The sequence below is a fragment of the Triticum dicoccoides genome, chromosome 7B, assembly GCF_002162155.2.
Source record: "Triticum dicoccoides isolate Atlit2015 ecotype Zavitan chromosome 7B, WEW_v2.0, whole genome shotgun sequence".
Lineage (NCBI taxonomy): Eukaryota > Viridiplantae > Streptophyta > Magnoliopsida > Poales > Poaceae > Triticum > Triticum dicoccoides.
This window is the reverse complement of record NC_041393.1, coordinates 33,623,965-33,641,188: the sequence shown is the minus strand read 5'-3', so window position 1 is coordinate 33,641,188 and position 17,224 is coordinate 33,623,965.

Sequence of the window (17,224 nt, the reverse complement as noted above, 5' to 3'; positions counted from 1 at the left end):
ACCATTAGTATGGTGGGTCAGTTAAAACTTGGCCTTTGCACCTTGCATCTTTGAAGAGATGTTATTGATAGTTTTATGCCTGTGGGGGCTCGTGTAAAATGGAGCCCCCAAGCTACTGGGTAGATAGTGAGTGCAATAAAATTGCTATGGCTGGTGTTGTCCGGGCGGTCGATGTGATTAGAGACGATCGGCCATATTTTTTTACTATGAGGGGATCTTACTCACCATGTTTGACTGGTCTTTTGTTGTTTGAGACCTCCCTTCATTGTTTCTGGGGCAAGATCGGCCGTTTTGTTTGGAAGATCCAACATTCTCTATTGGTAGGCTTGGCCGCCCTTTTGGGGGTACCATGAATTTCACATGGTTGATCGAGTATGCTGCATGGGCCGGATGGGCCTGAGCTGTTCTTTTTCCGCTGACCGGACTGGGGGGGCGCTGAATTCGGCACCAACTTCCCTGACTTGACGTTTATGACGATTGTGCCGAGGCTTGAGGATGCCTCATCGTGTTTCCTTCGTATTGTCTTGGACCGTGGTGGTATGTTGACGTCGGGGTATGTGCCTTAGATTCTCCTTCTTAGGTTGAGGTAGCAAATTATGCCGTGTGTGCCCTTTGTCGGGGCGGTCGAGTCTGTATTCCTCGATGGCCAGGACCTTGTTCCATCTGTCCATGAGCAAATCTTGGTAAGCTTTGAGTTGTTGCTGCTTCCTTTGCAGGCTCCTCGCAGTGGCCATGAGCCGTCGCTTGAAGCAAACTTTTTCCACGGGATCCTTAGCCACGCCGAATTCATCATCGCCGAGGCTTACCTTCTCTTCAGAGGGGGGCATATAGTTGTTCCTCTCCAAGTATCCGACCATGGCCAGTCCGGCCTGCTTGAAGGCAGGCTGATCAGGGTTGTATTCATCCTTGGCACCATCCAGATTGTTTTCGTCTCCTGTGCCGGTATTGTTGTGGCGGGGCTTGGAGCGGCGTTGACGACGCCCATGCTTAGCTTTCTTCCCTGAGGGGTTATCCTCCATTGCCTCATCGCCATTGGTTTTCTTCGGAGTGTCCACAATATATATATCGTATGAGGAGGTGGCTGTCCACCGCCCCATGAGCAGTGGTTCCTGTTCTTCTCATGCATCGTCGTCCATACCGTCGATGTCTTCGTAGTCAAAGTCAAGCACGTCGGTTAAATCATCGACCATTGCAATGAAGTGGGTGGTGGGTGGGCAACGAATTCCTTCGTCGTCTGCTTCCCACTCGAGCCGGACATAGTTTGGCCAAGAGTCTCCTGACAAAGAGAGAGACTTTAACGAGTTCAGCACGTCGCCAAAGGGCGAGTGCTAGAAGATATCCACAGCGGTGAACTCCATTACCAGAGGCCAACCAGGTTCGGCAGGCTCGGGAGCGCGCGGACTGGAACCTACAGTCGGATACGAGTCCGGGGGTCCGATGTCACAGGCTTCTTTGGGGGTGAGGCCTGTGTTCGGCTCTACCGCCGATGAGTGTGCGGCCTCTGGGGCGGGGTCCATCCACCCGTCCTCGGGCGACGCAATTTGCTCCAGATTTAGGTTCGGGGCTCCTGTAGGTGTCAGGACCCCGATCCTAAGTCACACCGATCTAGCATGTAACACATCATATCTCTTTGCGGCCTCACGCACGGTATTCCCACGGGTGCCACCTTACCTAGCCCGGGACCGTTTGCGCCTTTTGGCTCACGTATTTGATAGTTCCGCTAGCATCCATATGACAAAGAACCCAGGCTGACATGGCTAGTCGTGAACCCAAAGTGGCACTAACTTACAGGGACAGGCATACATGACCCAACAACGAACGTGTCGGTCATCAGCGAGTGAATCCAGGCTGTAGCACTGGGCTAGCAGGACTCTGGTGAACCGGGCTGTAGCGGGCTAACAGGACTCCAGAATTCATCGCGTGACATTTCCCCGAGGGGACAGACACAGGAACGAAGAAGGACACATGCCAGCCAGCCTAAGTGTTCCAGAGCAGTAGCAAGCTACCAGGGCTCAGTGGAAGCACTAGGAGACATTTCCCGGTAAGAGAGGCTACCAATGATAAACAACTAGATAGTCAGATCCCACACATACCAAGCATTACAATAACATACACACAATATGCTTGATATGTGCAAATACAACATGGCATCACAACATGACTCTACAACTCAAGTATTTTATTCAATAGGCTCCGAGGAGCGAGATATTACAAGCATGAGTCTCATGACCCAACATTCAGAGCAAACAAGTCAAGCACAAGCGGAAGCTTAACATGTCTGAGTACAGACATCTACAAAAGAAAAAGGCTAAGAAGCCTGTCTATCTACCAGATCCTGCCGAAGGCACAAGCTCGTAGCTGGGGTAACAAGCTAAACGTCGAAGTCCACATGGAACTACTAGCGAGACTGAAGTCTCCCTGCAAAAACATAAATTAAGCAACATGAGTACAAATGTACCCAGCAAGACTTACATCAGAACTAACTACATATGCATCATTATCAACAAAGGGGTTGTGGGGTTTAACTACAGCAAGCCAGCTTTGACACAGTGGCTATCCTGAACTATGACTGCAAGTAACTCTTTTGAGGTGGCGCACACGAGTCCACATATTCACCATATCAATACACCACTATGGATCCGCTCCCGTCTCCCTACGAGAACGCCGTCCATAGCACTCACGCTTATCTTGCGTATTTTAGAGTATCCACTTTCACTTGTCTATGAACTGTACAGGCAACCCAGAAGTCCTTTTCCGCAGACACGGCTATTCGAATAGATCATATTAACCCTGCATGGGTGTACTTCTTCACACACGCTCTCGCCACTTACCGCCATGTACACGTCATGTATCTCGGCAACCTTCAAGCGGAATCCTGGCGAGGGTGTCGGCCACGACCTGACTAACCACACAAGTCTCTCGTCCAGGTTTATTGCCTATTCGGGTTCCATCCGCAAGGAGATCCGGCCGGGGTGTCTCTCATGGCCCCAAACGATGTGAGCAGGGTTCCCAAGCCCACCTCGATGGGTGGATCTATGCTTGGTACACCGTGCCACGGTACCTAGTCTGTCCCAAGCCCACCTGTACCGGGTGCCCCTTGGTAGACTACTAACACTACCTACAAACACCAGAAACTAGTTGCAACTCCTGGACAGAGATCAAGTTGATTAATAAGTCGAGAGAGCTTGGAGTGCCCGGAGCCCAATGTGTGGTAGTAACTGTTCATGGATCACAAACACAGAACTTAGTTCCTAAGGACGGCTTCAATGAGACAACCCACCATGTACTCCTACATGGCCTCTCAATGCTACCTTTACCAAATCATGTTCACACACTTAGCTCTCAACAGTAGGACATGTTCACACATCTCGCATTCATCCCCGATGAATCAGACCTGACACAACTCTAAGCAATAGCAGGCATGACAACAAGCATGAATGAGTAGGCACATCATGGCTCAAACAACTCCTACTCATGCTAGTGGGTTTCATCTATTTACTGTGGCAATGACAGGTCATGCAGAGGATAAAGGGGTTCAACTACCGCAGCATGTAACTGTTGAATCGTTGTTGTCCTAATGCAGTAAAAGAGAGCAGGAGCGAGAGAGTGGGATTGTATCAGAATGAACAAGGGGGTTTTGCTTGCCTGGCACTTCTGAAGATAGTATAGTTCTTCATCGGTGTCATCGAACTCATCGTCGGAACAACGTCTACTGAGGGGGGGACAAACACTGGCAAGCAAGGAAGAGCACAATCAATGCAATGCACAATATGATGCATGATCATGACATGGCAACATGCTGTTGATTGAGCTAATGCAACTAACAACAAGTTAAATGGAGTTGTTTTGAACAGTAGGTTCAAATTCAAACTCCATTAATTGAATTTTCCTAAACAGTAGTCATAAGTTGTTCTAACATGCATGAAAATGGTACAGATGGATAGATTGGATTTTTTTGATCATTTTTCATATATAGATTATTTCATTCTGAGTTACGGTTGAATTTATATGAATTTTTGAAGTTTTGGATATATTCTGGAATTTCCTGAATAAGATTAAATCCAGAAAATACTTTATTGCGTCAGCATTGCGTCGCTGTGACGTCAGCAATCAACGGAAACGGTCCAGGTCAAACCTGACGTGTGGGGTCCACACGTCAGTGACACAGTTAACTAACAAAGTTAATTAAAATTAAACTAGACCTAATCTAGAGTAGTTAAGGCCTGGGCCCATATGTCAGTGGCACTTGCTCTAATTAGTGATTAAGTTAAAAATATTAGGGCGCTGGGCCCACTAGTCAGTGACTATAGATTGGTTAGCTGGATCTGATTAGCACTAATCTCACGGCCACGTCGGCATGCCGGAGTTTGGCCGGCGACAACCAACGGGACGGCGGAGACGCGTCGGGTTCACGCTACAGGGCACCGCTTAGGGTGCGGTTGGGTTCTACGGCGAGCTGGATGGGTGCCGCATCCAGTGGTGCAAGCGGTTGGGTGCGGGGAGGCCGGGAACGTCGGCGACGACGAAAACCGCGGTGGCCGGAGTTCGTACCTCAGCGAGAACGGTGTTGCAGCGCACGGCAGGAACAACGGGTGGGTGCTATGGACTCCTGAGGGCGTGCTGAGCATGTTGTAGTCTCGGTTGCGGTCATAGCTAGCTCTGGCCGCGGTGGCGATGAGGCTTGATGGCGGCGAACTTCGGAGCTCAAGGGGACGGCAACTATAGGATGCTAGGGACGACGGGGCAAGGGGGAATCAGGTCAGCGGCTCACCACGGAGCTGCATGGATGGTTAGCGGGCTCGGGGATGTCTGGTAGCCCTCGAATCGACAACGAGGATCCACGGCGGCCGGCGATGGAAATGGCGATGCTGGCGACGTTGTGGCGCGTCTGTAGTTCCATGGCTTGGTGGAGAGGATGAGGAAGACGTCCCGGAGCTCTTGGACAGGTCAGGGGAGCAAGGGGGTGGCTGTGGCCGCGGTAAACGGCGTCGGCGGCGATGAGCTCGCACGGTTGTGCTCGTGTTCTTGCGGGAGAGAGGGGAAAATGGGCAAGGGTGAGAGGGTTGGGCACGTGGCGTGCGTGGCGTCGTCCGGGGTCCAGAGGGAAGCGGCAAGCAGGAGGTGGCCGGGGCGCGTGCGTGCGCGCGTCGGCCACACGCGCGTCCTCTTGGCAGAGGAGGAAGGCGACAGGGAGGGAGGCGGTGGTGGGCTGGGCCGGCGAGCTACAGTGCTGGGCCAGTTGGTGGGCTACGCAGGTGAGGCCAGGTAAGTTCTCTCTCTCTCTCTGGTTTCTGTTTTTCTATTTTGTTTCTCTGTTTTGGTTTAGTAATAATGCTAAACCATTTCATAAAATCCTGGAAATAATTATGGGTGCTTTCTGAATTATACCAGTGACCCTCAACAATTTCCAACATTTTTGGAGCATCTAAAATATATATAGCATTTAAATAGCCCCAATTAAAATATGTTTGGATTAATTCAAAGTCCAAATATGTCCTGCAAAAATGTGAACCATTTTTGGTAGATGCTTCCACCTTGATCCAGAAATGATGAACATTTTTAAAGGGCATTTTGAAATCATTGAAAAATATTTTGGTTGAACCTATTTGAATTCCTTTTGATGCTAGGGTTTGAACAATCCCCATTTCAACTTTCAAAGAAATTTAGACATGATGCAAGCAAGATGCAATCACTAGGCAGCACCAGAAGCTAGGGATGTCACAACTCACCCCCACTAAACAAGAATCTCGTCCCGAGATTCAAGCATAGGGTAGAATGAAGGGGAAACGCAACTAACGCAATCTTCACGACCCAGGTTGCACTTCAAATGAACGTTGATTCAATCACCATCTTGTCTCGTCGTCTTGCTCTGAGAACTCCAGCCAACATGACAAGAGAGGATAGGGAAAAAAATCTAAAAGGATCGATCTTATTGAAGGTCGAACAACTTAGGATCAACTCAGGGAATGAGACATAGCAACATCTCTCGAGCTTAGGCACGAAGCATACATTTAGAGGAATGGAGTGGAACGGATGACGAAGGTTCACTAGGTAGACAACAATTCCACACATAAGAGGGTGGTGAACGGTTGTCAAGGTAGCGAGGAGTTGAGTTGCCATGATACCATAACGAGACATCTTAGAGGAGGTGACTCGTAGAATCATCCCTTAAGTGGCAAAAAGAATTACTTTTGATTCAAAGATCATTGAAACTCTTTATACCAGCTTAAGGAAAATTACAATCGATCATTTGGAGAAGTTCGAAAGAATGGCATACTCAGTTTGGAAAGGAAACTAGAGTTATAAGACAGCTCGACAAACGGAAGGCACATTCCAATCGATACCGAGGATATAACCTAGTGTCTGAGCATGCCCTCAAGAACTTGAGCATTTCCATATTCATCAAGGTTTTACCAACATCCGTGACAAGGATCCTGGCAACACAACATACTACCATGATGAATACCCGTGGAAGATGCAGATGCAGAGGAAGATAACACCTTCTCAGATTTCATCTTAGCGAGGCCAAGGAAACAAAATCTGGATGATCAACAGAGAGACATTTAGCACTCCGCTTCCAATGTTCTCCTTGATGTGCTAGCGTAACCCATTCATAGAAATGGTTCGATATCTAGAACATCAAGTAAAAGATCGGACTTCGGGGACACAAAAATCTATAAGGGACATCTAGGGAGTAAATCCTATGAAATCCTTATGGGGAGGTGGCCAACTTCCTCAATCAAGATACTACAACAACAAGTCTTCTGGCTGGGTGTGTTGGCCACGACATCCAATTACCGGGTTACAGAGAGACCAATATTATAATCCTTGGGAAACGTTCCAACCATCATATCTGCCTGAGATTCAGATCTGGTTGGTGTCAGAATAATCTAGACTCATCGAGTCTAGAAAGTAAAATGAAAGTTTGCAACACAAATCGACAAGATGATGTTGTGAGATTCTCGGGGAATGAACTACGATAGCAAGCTCCAAAACATGAGCGAGTTTTGCTACAACATGTGAACACGCTGTCCCAGACAAGCATGACCACATAGTAGTCTTATAATAAAAATACTACCGAGTTCTGGTTGGGAACCATCATCGAGGATAACGGAATCTTGTGCATGATCTAGAATTAGCACAACACGCTCCTTTTCCTTGAGCAAATCAATCAGTGGCTTGGTGTGCTAGGAATGCATATGGAATGAAGGTAGCTAGTCTCACAAACCAATGTATACTTCGCACACGCATGACTGACTTGAGATGATTCCAGAGGAGGCAAGACAAACTTTCTCGAATTCACGACGGCAACTTTCACCAAGTACACATGAATTAGAGGTAGTCACTTCTTTCATCCAAACATATGCTTCATGAACGAAACACGAAGAAATGCTTACACAAGTTTCCAACACTAGCTTGATGTTCGACAAAATCATGGAGAGGATAAGGATGTTGTCGATGGGCTCAACAACAATTTATCAAAATTTCCATAAAATGGAATTCCACGACTAGGTGAACAAGGTGATAGCATTGGTCAGACCAAAAGATGTAATGGTGTATGCTCGGGGGTTCAACCACGAATAAGACAACATTACGAACATTGTTGGTTCTTATTTGATTTGAGAGTAGCCCACACTCAAATCAAAGTTTTGACAAGACAACAGATCCAACAACGGATCACGAGGACCAATCGATGAGAATATCATCTTTCTTCAACACACACACACACAAGGATATCCCTTTGGAATGAACTGAGTCGGACAAGCTTTTATCTTCTAACTCTCCAAGTTGTCGTTTAGCTTAACCAACTAGCTCAGGGGTATCCAACACGAATTCTTGGAGAAAGGGTGGTTTATAAGAACCCAACTTGATCACGAGCTCAACATAACAGTGAGGTTACGACCTGGTGATACTTCCGAGAAGATATTCGGTAATTCACGAACCACCGATATGTTACTAAGCTCGAGAACAATCTTGCTTTTCAGGGCAAGACGATATGATCAAATAAGCAAGGGATTGACATAGCCCTAACTCATTGATCGAAAGGTGCACCAAAAATAAGGACTAGATAGCACGATCAATCTTAGAATGGTGATGATTCAATAATCAACATGCTAAGAATGAGGTTATTGTCCATTTAACTACCAAGCAACAGAGTTGCTAGGTGTATAGATTTCACACATCATAGTTCACCTGTCGGTAGTCCGGTTGCAACAACATGGAACCCGAGAAATGAATAATGAGGGCGAGAAGTATCACTGTATCAAGAGTTCATAAGATGATGTGTAATTCCTATGACTTTATTGACATAAAGAGGGTCATACTTCAGGGTAGAACAGAACAAAAACTGGATTAGTATTTTGATCTATGGAGTATGACTACTTTGACCCAATCCTAGATATGGATGAGGTACTGGAGTTCATTTCTCCTAGTCATTCTGGGATAGAATGGCTTGACGGAACACAAGAATAATAGGCATCGATGAACGAAGACACGCATACTCTTGACTATCAATTGATAGATGAAGGTCAGAAAACAACTAAGGAGGGACAACTCAAAGGAACATATATCTTTCTGAGTTGTGGATGCATAGGTTAGTATGTTGAACAAGTTCAACATATTTCTTCCGGATAACCCATGCGGAAGAGGAAGGACTAGAAGATTCACAACTATGAATGGAGGACTCATCAAGAGCATTCTGGTTGCGATCTTTTGGTTCAAAGAACTTCTGCCATAATGGTTCATGGTATTGGAAGAATGATATACCACGGACCTCGAAGACTATCGCAAAGGTTACTAATATTCTAAAGGAACTAGCAAACACTATCAACATGAATGAGTAGAGTGAATACCTACTACTAAGTGGCATCACGGGATGCTTTTGAGAATAAAGGCCATAATCATCACACTGGGAACACAAAACATGGCTAGATTACTAGATGATCCCCAAAGACACCTAGGGTCATAATAATAATTCCAACATATATGTCGAGGCAATAGAATACCTCAACTCAACAATTAGTGTGATTGAGCTGGCATAAAGGAAGATCGAAACCAGAGCGAAAGGATTTTGCAAATGCATCAGATTGTTTAGAAACCTGGGATGACTCGAACAGCATAACAGCTGTAAAAGCTCGAAAAGTTTTAAGACATGCTACAAAATGGTGGCATAACCACTCGATCATCATAATATCAAGGTTCTGAGATCAACTATGAACATACAGAAGATAGTAGGAACTGAACTCAAGCTTAAATCCAACAATAATATGAGTCTACGGATTGGTAACACGTGATCCTAATAGAAAGAAGAGAAAGCCTAGTTCCTTAACCCCGTAGGAAAGATAAGATGACTCAGATCAGAAGGGCATAAGGTATAACGAGTAAAAAGAGCCTTACGTCCCATCCCAAAATCAATTCCCTTATATAACTAAAGCATTTCTAGACTCAACTTCGACCAGTTTGGCTTGGTAATCCTACAGGCGGTCAAGCTCAGATACCAAAGCTGTCAGGACCCCGATGCTAAGTCACGCTGATCTAGCATGTAACACATCATATCTCTTTGCGGCCTCACGCACGGTATTCCCACGGGTGCCACCTTACCTAGCCCGGGACCGTTTGCGCCTTTTGGCTCACTTATATGATAGTGCCGCTAGCATCCATATGACAAAGAACCCAGGCTGACATCGCTAGTCGTGAACCCAAAGTGGCACTAACTTACAGGGACAGGCATACATGACCCAACAACGAACGTGTCAGTCATCAGCGAGTGAATCCAGGCTGTAGCACTGGGCTAGCAGGACTCCGGTGAACCAGGCTGTAGCGGGCTAACAGGACTCCGGAATTCATCGCGTGACATTTCCCCGAGGGGACAGACACAGGAACGGAGAAGGACACATGCCGGCCAGCCTAAGTGTTCCAGAGCAGTAGCAAGCTACCAGGGCTCAGTGGAAGCACTAGGAGACATTTCCCGGTAAGAGAGGCTACCAAGGATAAACAACTAGATAGTCAGATCCCACACATACCAAGCATTACAATAACATACACACAATATGCTCGATACTTGCAAATACAACATGGCATCACAACATGACTCTACAACTCAAGTATTTTATTCAATAGGCTCCGAGGAGCGAGATATTACAAGCATGAGTCTCATGACCCAACATTCAGAGCAAACAAGTCAAGCACAAGCGGAAGCTTAACATGTCTGAGTACAAACATCTACAAAAGAAAAAGGCTGAGAAGCCTGTCTATCTACCAGATCCTGCCGAAGGCACAAGATCGTAGCTGAGGTAACAAGCTAACCGTCGAAGTCCACGTGGAACTACTAGCGAGACTGAAGTCTCTCTGCAAAAACATAAATTAAGCAACGTGAGTACAAATGTACCCAACAAGACTTACATCAGAACTAACTACATATGCATCATTATCAACAAAGGGGTGGTGGGGTTGAACTGCAGCAAGCTAGCTTTGACTCAGTGGCTATCCTAAACTATGACTGCAAGTAACTCTTTTGAGGTGGCGCACACGAGTCCACATATTCACCATATCAATACACCACTATGGATCCGCTCCCGTCTCCCTACGAGAACGCCATCCATAGCACTCACACTTATCTTGCATATTTTATAGTACCCACTTTCACTTGTCTATGAACTGTACAGGCAACCCAGAAGTCCTTCTCCGCGGACACGGCTATTCGAATAGATCATATTAACCCTGCAGGGGTGTACTTCTTCACACACGCTCTCGCCACTTATCGCCATGTACACGTCATGTATCTCGGCAACCTTCAAGCGGAAGCCTGGCGAGGGTGTCGGCCACGACCAAACTAACCACACAAATCTCTCGACCAGGTTTATCGCCTATTCGGGTTCCATCTGCAAGGAGATCCGGCCGGGGTGTCGCTCACGGCCCCAAACGATGTGAGCAGGGTTCCCAAGCCCACCTCGATGGGTGGATCTACGCTTGGTACACCGTGCCATGGTGCCTAGTCTGTCCCAAGCCCACCTGTACCGGGTGCCACTTGGTAGACTACTAACACTACCTACAAACACCAGAAACTAGTTGCAACTCCTGGACAGAGATCAAGTTGATTAATAAGTCGAGAGAGCTTGGAGTGCCCGGAGCCCAATGTGTGGTAGTAACTGTTCATGGATCACAAACACAGAACTCAGTTCCTAAGGACGGCTTCAATGAGACAACCCACCATGTACTCCTACATGGCCTCTCACCGCTACCTTTACCAAATCGTGTTCACACACTTAGCTCTCAACAGTAGGACATGTTCACACACCTCCCATTCATCCCCGATGAATCAGACCTGACACAACTCTAAGCAATAGCAGGCATGACAAACAAGCATGAATGAGTAGGCACATCAGGGCTCAAACAACTCCTACTCATGCTAGTGGGTTTCATCTATTTACTGTGGCAATGACAGGTCATGCAGAGGATAAGGGGTTCAACTACCGCAGCATGTAACAGTTGAATCGTTGTTGTCCTAATGCAGTAAAAGAGAGCAGGAGCGAGAGAGTGGGATTGTATCGGAATGAAAAAGGGGGTTTTGCTTGCCTGGCACTTTTGAAGATAGTATAGTTCTTCATCGGTGTCATCGAACTCGTCGTCGGAACAACGTCTATTGAGGGGGGGACAAACACCGGCAAACAAGGAAGCGCACAATCAATGCAATGCACAATATGATGCATGATCATGACATGGCAACATGCTATTGATTGATCTAATGCAACTAACAACAAGTTAAATGGAGTTGGTTTGAACACTAGGTTCAAATTCAAACTCCATATGTGATTTCTTAAATGCCATTTAATTGAATTGTCCTAAACAGTAGTCATAAGTTGTTCTAACATGCATGAAAATGGTACAGATGGATAGATTGGATTTTTCTGATCATTTTTCATATATAAATTATTTCATTCTGAGTTACGGTTGAATTTATATGAATTTTTGAAGTTTTGGATATATTCTGGAATTTCCTGAATAAGATTAAATCCAGAAAATACTTTATTGCGTCAGCATTGCGTCGCTGTGACATCAGCAATCAACAGAGACGGTCCAGGTCAAACCTGACGTGTGGGGTCCACACGTCAGTGACACGGTTAACTAACAAAGTTAATTAAAATTAAACTAGACCTAATCTAGATTAGTTAAGGCCTGGGCCCACATGTCAGTGGCACTTGCTCTAATTAGTGATTAAGTTAAAACTATTAGGGCGCTGGGCCCACTAGTCAGTGACTATAGATTGGTTAGCTGGATGTGATTAGCACTAATCTCGCGGCCACGTCGGCACGCCGGAGTTTGGCCGGCGACAACCAACGGGACGGCGGAGACGCGTTGGGTTCACGCTACAGGGCACCGCTTAGGGCGCGGTTGGGTTCTACGGCGAGCTGGATGGGTGCCGCATCCAGTGGTGCAAGCGGTTGGGTGCGGGGAGGCCGGGAACATCGGCGACGACGACAACCGCGGTGGCCGGAGTTCGGACCTCAGCGAGAACGGTGTTGCAGCGCACGGCAGGAACAACGGGTGGGTGCTATGGACTCCTAATGGCGTGCTAAGCATGTTGTAGTGCTCGGTTGCGGTCATAGCTAGCTCTGGCCGCGGTGACGATGAGGCCTGACGGCAGCGAACTTCGGAGCTCAAGGGGACGGCAACTACAGGATGCTAGGGACGATAGGGCAAAGGGGAATCAGGTTAGCGGCTCACCGCGGAGCTGCAGGGATGGTTAGCGGGCTCGGGGACGTCCGGTAGCTCTCGAATCGATGACGAGGATCCACGGCGGTGGGCGATGGAAACGGCGATGCTAGAGACGTTGTGGCGCGTCCGTAGTTCCATGGCTTGGTGGAGAGGATGAGGAAGACGTCCCAGAGCTCTTGGACAGGTCAGGGGAGCAAGGGGGTGGCTGTGGCTGCGGTAAACGGCGTGGGCGGCGACGAGCTCGCTCGGTTGCGCTCGTGTTCTTGCGGGAGAGAGGGGAAAATGGGCGAGGGTGAGAGGGTTGGGCACGCGGCGTGCGTGCCGTCGTCCGGGGTCCAGAGGGAAGCGGCAAGCAGGAGGTGGCCGGGGCGCGTGCGTGCGCGCTTCGGCCACACGCGCGTCCTCCTGGCAGAAGAGGAAGACGACAGGGAGGGAGGCGGTGGTGGGCTAGGCCGGCCAGCTACAGTGCTGGGCCAGTTGGTGGGCTACGCAGGTGAGGCCAGGTAAGTTCTCTCTCTCTCTGGTTTCTGTTTTTCTATTTTGTTTCTCTGTTTTGGTTTAGTAATAATGCTAAACCATTTCATAAAATCCTGGAAATAATTGTGGGTGCTTTCTGAATTATTCCAGTGACCCTCAACAATTTCCAACATTTTTGGAGCATCTAAAATATATATAGCATTTAAATAGCCCCAATTCAAATATGTTTGGATTAATTCAAAGTCCAAATATGTCCTGCAAAAATGTGAACCATTTTTGGTAGATGCTTCCACCTTGATCCAGAAATGATGAACATTTTTAAAGGGCATTTTGAAATCATTGAAAAATATTTTGGTTGAACCTATTTGAATTCCTTTTGATGCTAGGGTTTGAAAAATCCCCATTTCAACTTTCAAAGAAATTTAGACATGATGCAAGCAAGATGCAATCACTAGGCAACACCAGAAGCTAGGGATGTCACAGTAGGGGCGATATCCCGAGCATTGTCCGACAGCAGGTTTAAGCCGTGCTCATCGTGACTGTCTGGCGCTCCTGGCGCAGGCCCAAAACCATTGAAGATCAAGTCTCCGCGGATACTGGCCGTGTGGTTCAAGTTTTGGAACCTGACCTGGTGGCCAGGGGCGTACCTGTTGATCTGCTCCAGATGGCCAAGCGAATTCGCCCGCAGTGTGAAGCCGCCGAACACGAAGATCTGTCCGGGGAGAAAATTCTCACCCTGGACCGTGTTGTTGACGATTGAAGGAGCCATCAAGCCTTGCAGCGATGATGCATAGGAACTCTCAATGAAAGCACCAATGTCGATGTCAAAACTGGCGGATCTCGGGTAGGGGGTACCGATCTGTGCGTCTTAGGCTAATGGTAACAGGAGCCAAGAGACACAATGTTTACCCAGGTTCGGGCCCTCTTGATGGAGGTAAAACCCTACTTCCTGCTTGATTGATATTGATGATATGAGTAGTACAAGAGTTGATCTACCACGAGATCGTAGAGGCTAAACCCTAGAAGCTAGCCTATGATGATTATGATTATGTCCCTAAGGACTAAAACCCTCTGGTTTATATAGACACCGGAGAGGGCTAGGGTTTACATGGAGTCGGTTACAAGGAAGGAAATATAATATCCGGATCACCAAGTGTCACACCCTGATTTTCATGCCGCAACACTTAAGCTAATAAATCATGATAAAGTGTGGTTTGACAAAAACTTTTGCATTATTTGGCTTTTATTTGGAGTTGGTTTTCTCTCTGTGTTTTTCTAGTGCTCTTTAAAGTCAACACAACTCCACCTTCTATACTTCATCTCCTTGCCCCAAGCTTCTGCCCAATGATAATGCCATGTGTATAGAGCAATATAGTATTTTCTTACAAAAATAATTTGGCCAAAAAGTATTTTCAAAAATTAGTCTTCCAAAAACCTCTGAATTGAGGATTACATTGCATGTACTTGATTTGGGGTGCGAAAAATATTTCAAAAAAGTATATTTGAAACCTATTAGGTATAGGATTCCCATAAACCATAAAAATATAATTTTAAATGTTATTTTACTATTTTATTTAAAAGCTTTTTCTCAAGGCTAGAAATGGTCTTTAATAGGGAAAATTATTTTATTGTTTTAAAAATATTTGACAAAAATCAGGGAAACTCAGTGGGCATATATTTCCCATATATAAGAGTTTCAACACATGGTCATGTTCAAAATATTGGACAAAACCTCCCAAAACCATTTCTGCCCATTTCAAGGATTTGAAATATTTCTATAGGAAATATTTTCGTAAAAATCCAAGGAAAATCCAGCAAGTCACAAATGCATATTCTGATCACCATGAAAAGCCTCATGTCAATCAAGGTCATTTTGGTTCACCAAAATGCCCCAAAACCCTCTCTGACTAGAATCAAATTTGAACAACTTTGTACTACCAACTTTCTCTCCTTGACCCCAACTTTTGTGAGCATGTTCACATGACCAAATGAGGCCACTGCACCAAGTGGTTCATCAAGGGGAAGTGATTTTCTCAACTAGATCTACACAAGTTCACTTCTGCTAATTTCTAGGGTTTACAAAAGTTGCATTGGCAACTTTGCCCAAATGAACTCAATATTGGTGAAACCTCTTATTTTCTCATGCCATTTGACCCTGTCAAGCCTTATGACAAGAGGAGTTCATCTTGCCCAAACCAGCAACAAACACCTTCTGCCATTTTACTAAAACCCCTATTTTGACAACTTCCACTCTTCTCCATGGCCTCAAATTTTTACCACAACCCCTCCTAGACCTCTTCTACCTCCAGTAGCAATGGCTGCATCTCAGATCAATAATTGAGGGGTGAAACCACCTCTTTTACCTCTCTAAACAACCCTTGCACCCCTCTTCCTCACCTCCCTCCTCACTCCAGTGGCCACCCAAGGCATCCAAGGCTTTCCCCACATTATTTACTCCTCCCTAGAGCTACCAGACATGCTTGGCCATGCCCACTTTGCCAAAAAATGGCATCCCGGCCATTTGCACGCTCTAGAGCGCTCTACAGTGCGCTCCCGCACTGTAGTCGCCCCCTTCCAACCGCCTCCGGCCACCTCGGGCCTTCCCAGCGCGCCAGACGATGCATCTCGACGTCCACGGCACGCTACACTGTCGGCCCCCTCCTCTCTCTCCCTCTCCAGCTCTCCTTGCACGTGGACAGAGCGCCGCCCGAGCGCGCCAGTCATTGCCCATGATGGGGACCCGCTCTGCCGCATTCCCCGCTCCCTCTCTTCTCCCCCCTAGGCGTAGTCGACCCCCACGAACGCCCTAGACTCAGCGCAGCACCCTCCCGAGCCCTGTAGCGATGAGCACGAGCTCGCCGGCGCATGAGCCCACGGTGGACCGCCGCTCGCCTATATAAGGCATCCCCGACTCCTCCTCTCGCCACCACTCGTCCCCTCCCACTCCAAATAGCCCCACTGGGCCTCCCGTTCATCCCCAGAGCCGCCCAAGATCGAGATCGAGCTCGAGCTCTGCCGCTTCGGGTCGCCGTCGATCTCGTGGTACATGCCTCGTTTTCCCTCTCTCTCTCTCTCTCGATCTGGAACCGCCTCACCTCTCTTACCATTTCCCCTCTGTCTCCCCTCTCTATTGCAGCCGGAATCGACCGGGGCAAGCTCCTCCCAAAGCTCTGCCGCCGGCTTCCTCGTCGCCCACGAACCCCTGCACCCCGGCGATGAACTCCACCTCCACACGAACGGCGACTCCGTTCTGAGCAATTCGGTGCCCTCAGATCGCCTCAACGTCGACCACAGCGGCGCCGGTGAGCTCGCCGCCCTCTCTGACCCAAGGTTGATGATGATAGCCGTGGGGCCCGTCCGTCAGCCTGACGTCCTGACGTGTGGGTCCCACACGTCAGGTTTAAAAGACGCGCGCGCACTGGTTCGCTGCATCGGCCGGAGATGTATTTCCCAAATACGCCTTCGACGTGGCGGCCTCGCGCGGGCTGAATTCCCTCTGGGCCTGCTGCACTGTGGCCTTTCTGGCCCAGTGGCACAGTGCCACTTTTCTTTTTCTTTTTCTGTGAAGTTTCCAAAAATTCCAGAGATTTAAATATTTACCCAAATGGAATAATTCCAACTCCTAAAATCTTAGAATAATTTCACCTATTTATGATGTAACCTTCATACACATCCGTCACACTTTTCTGTATTGTTCAAATTTAAATTCAAATTTGAGCATTTAAATCCTTCTTTGAAAATCCATTTCCACTATTCCTTAACTCCAAATCCACAACTAGTAATTTTCCCCTTCTTAGATTTCCCCCTAGTATTTATCAAAAATAAGTTGACATTTTTCTGAGCACTTTGGTTTTTCTGTTTTACTATTGCCTTATTTTCCCGTCATGTCTTTTGTGACGAATAGATCCTGTATTTGACGAAGTAGTTGGATAAGAAGAAGGAGAAGGACTAGAAGACTTTGAAGACCAAGGCAAGCAACCCTTTGACCATGTCTATGAAACCCTTTTTATGCATGTCATATAGCACTCTTATT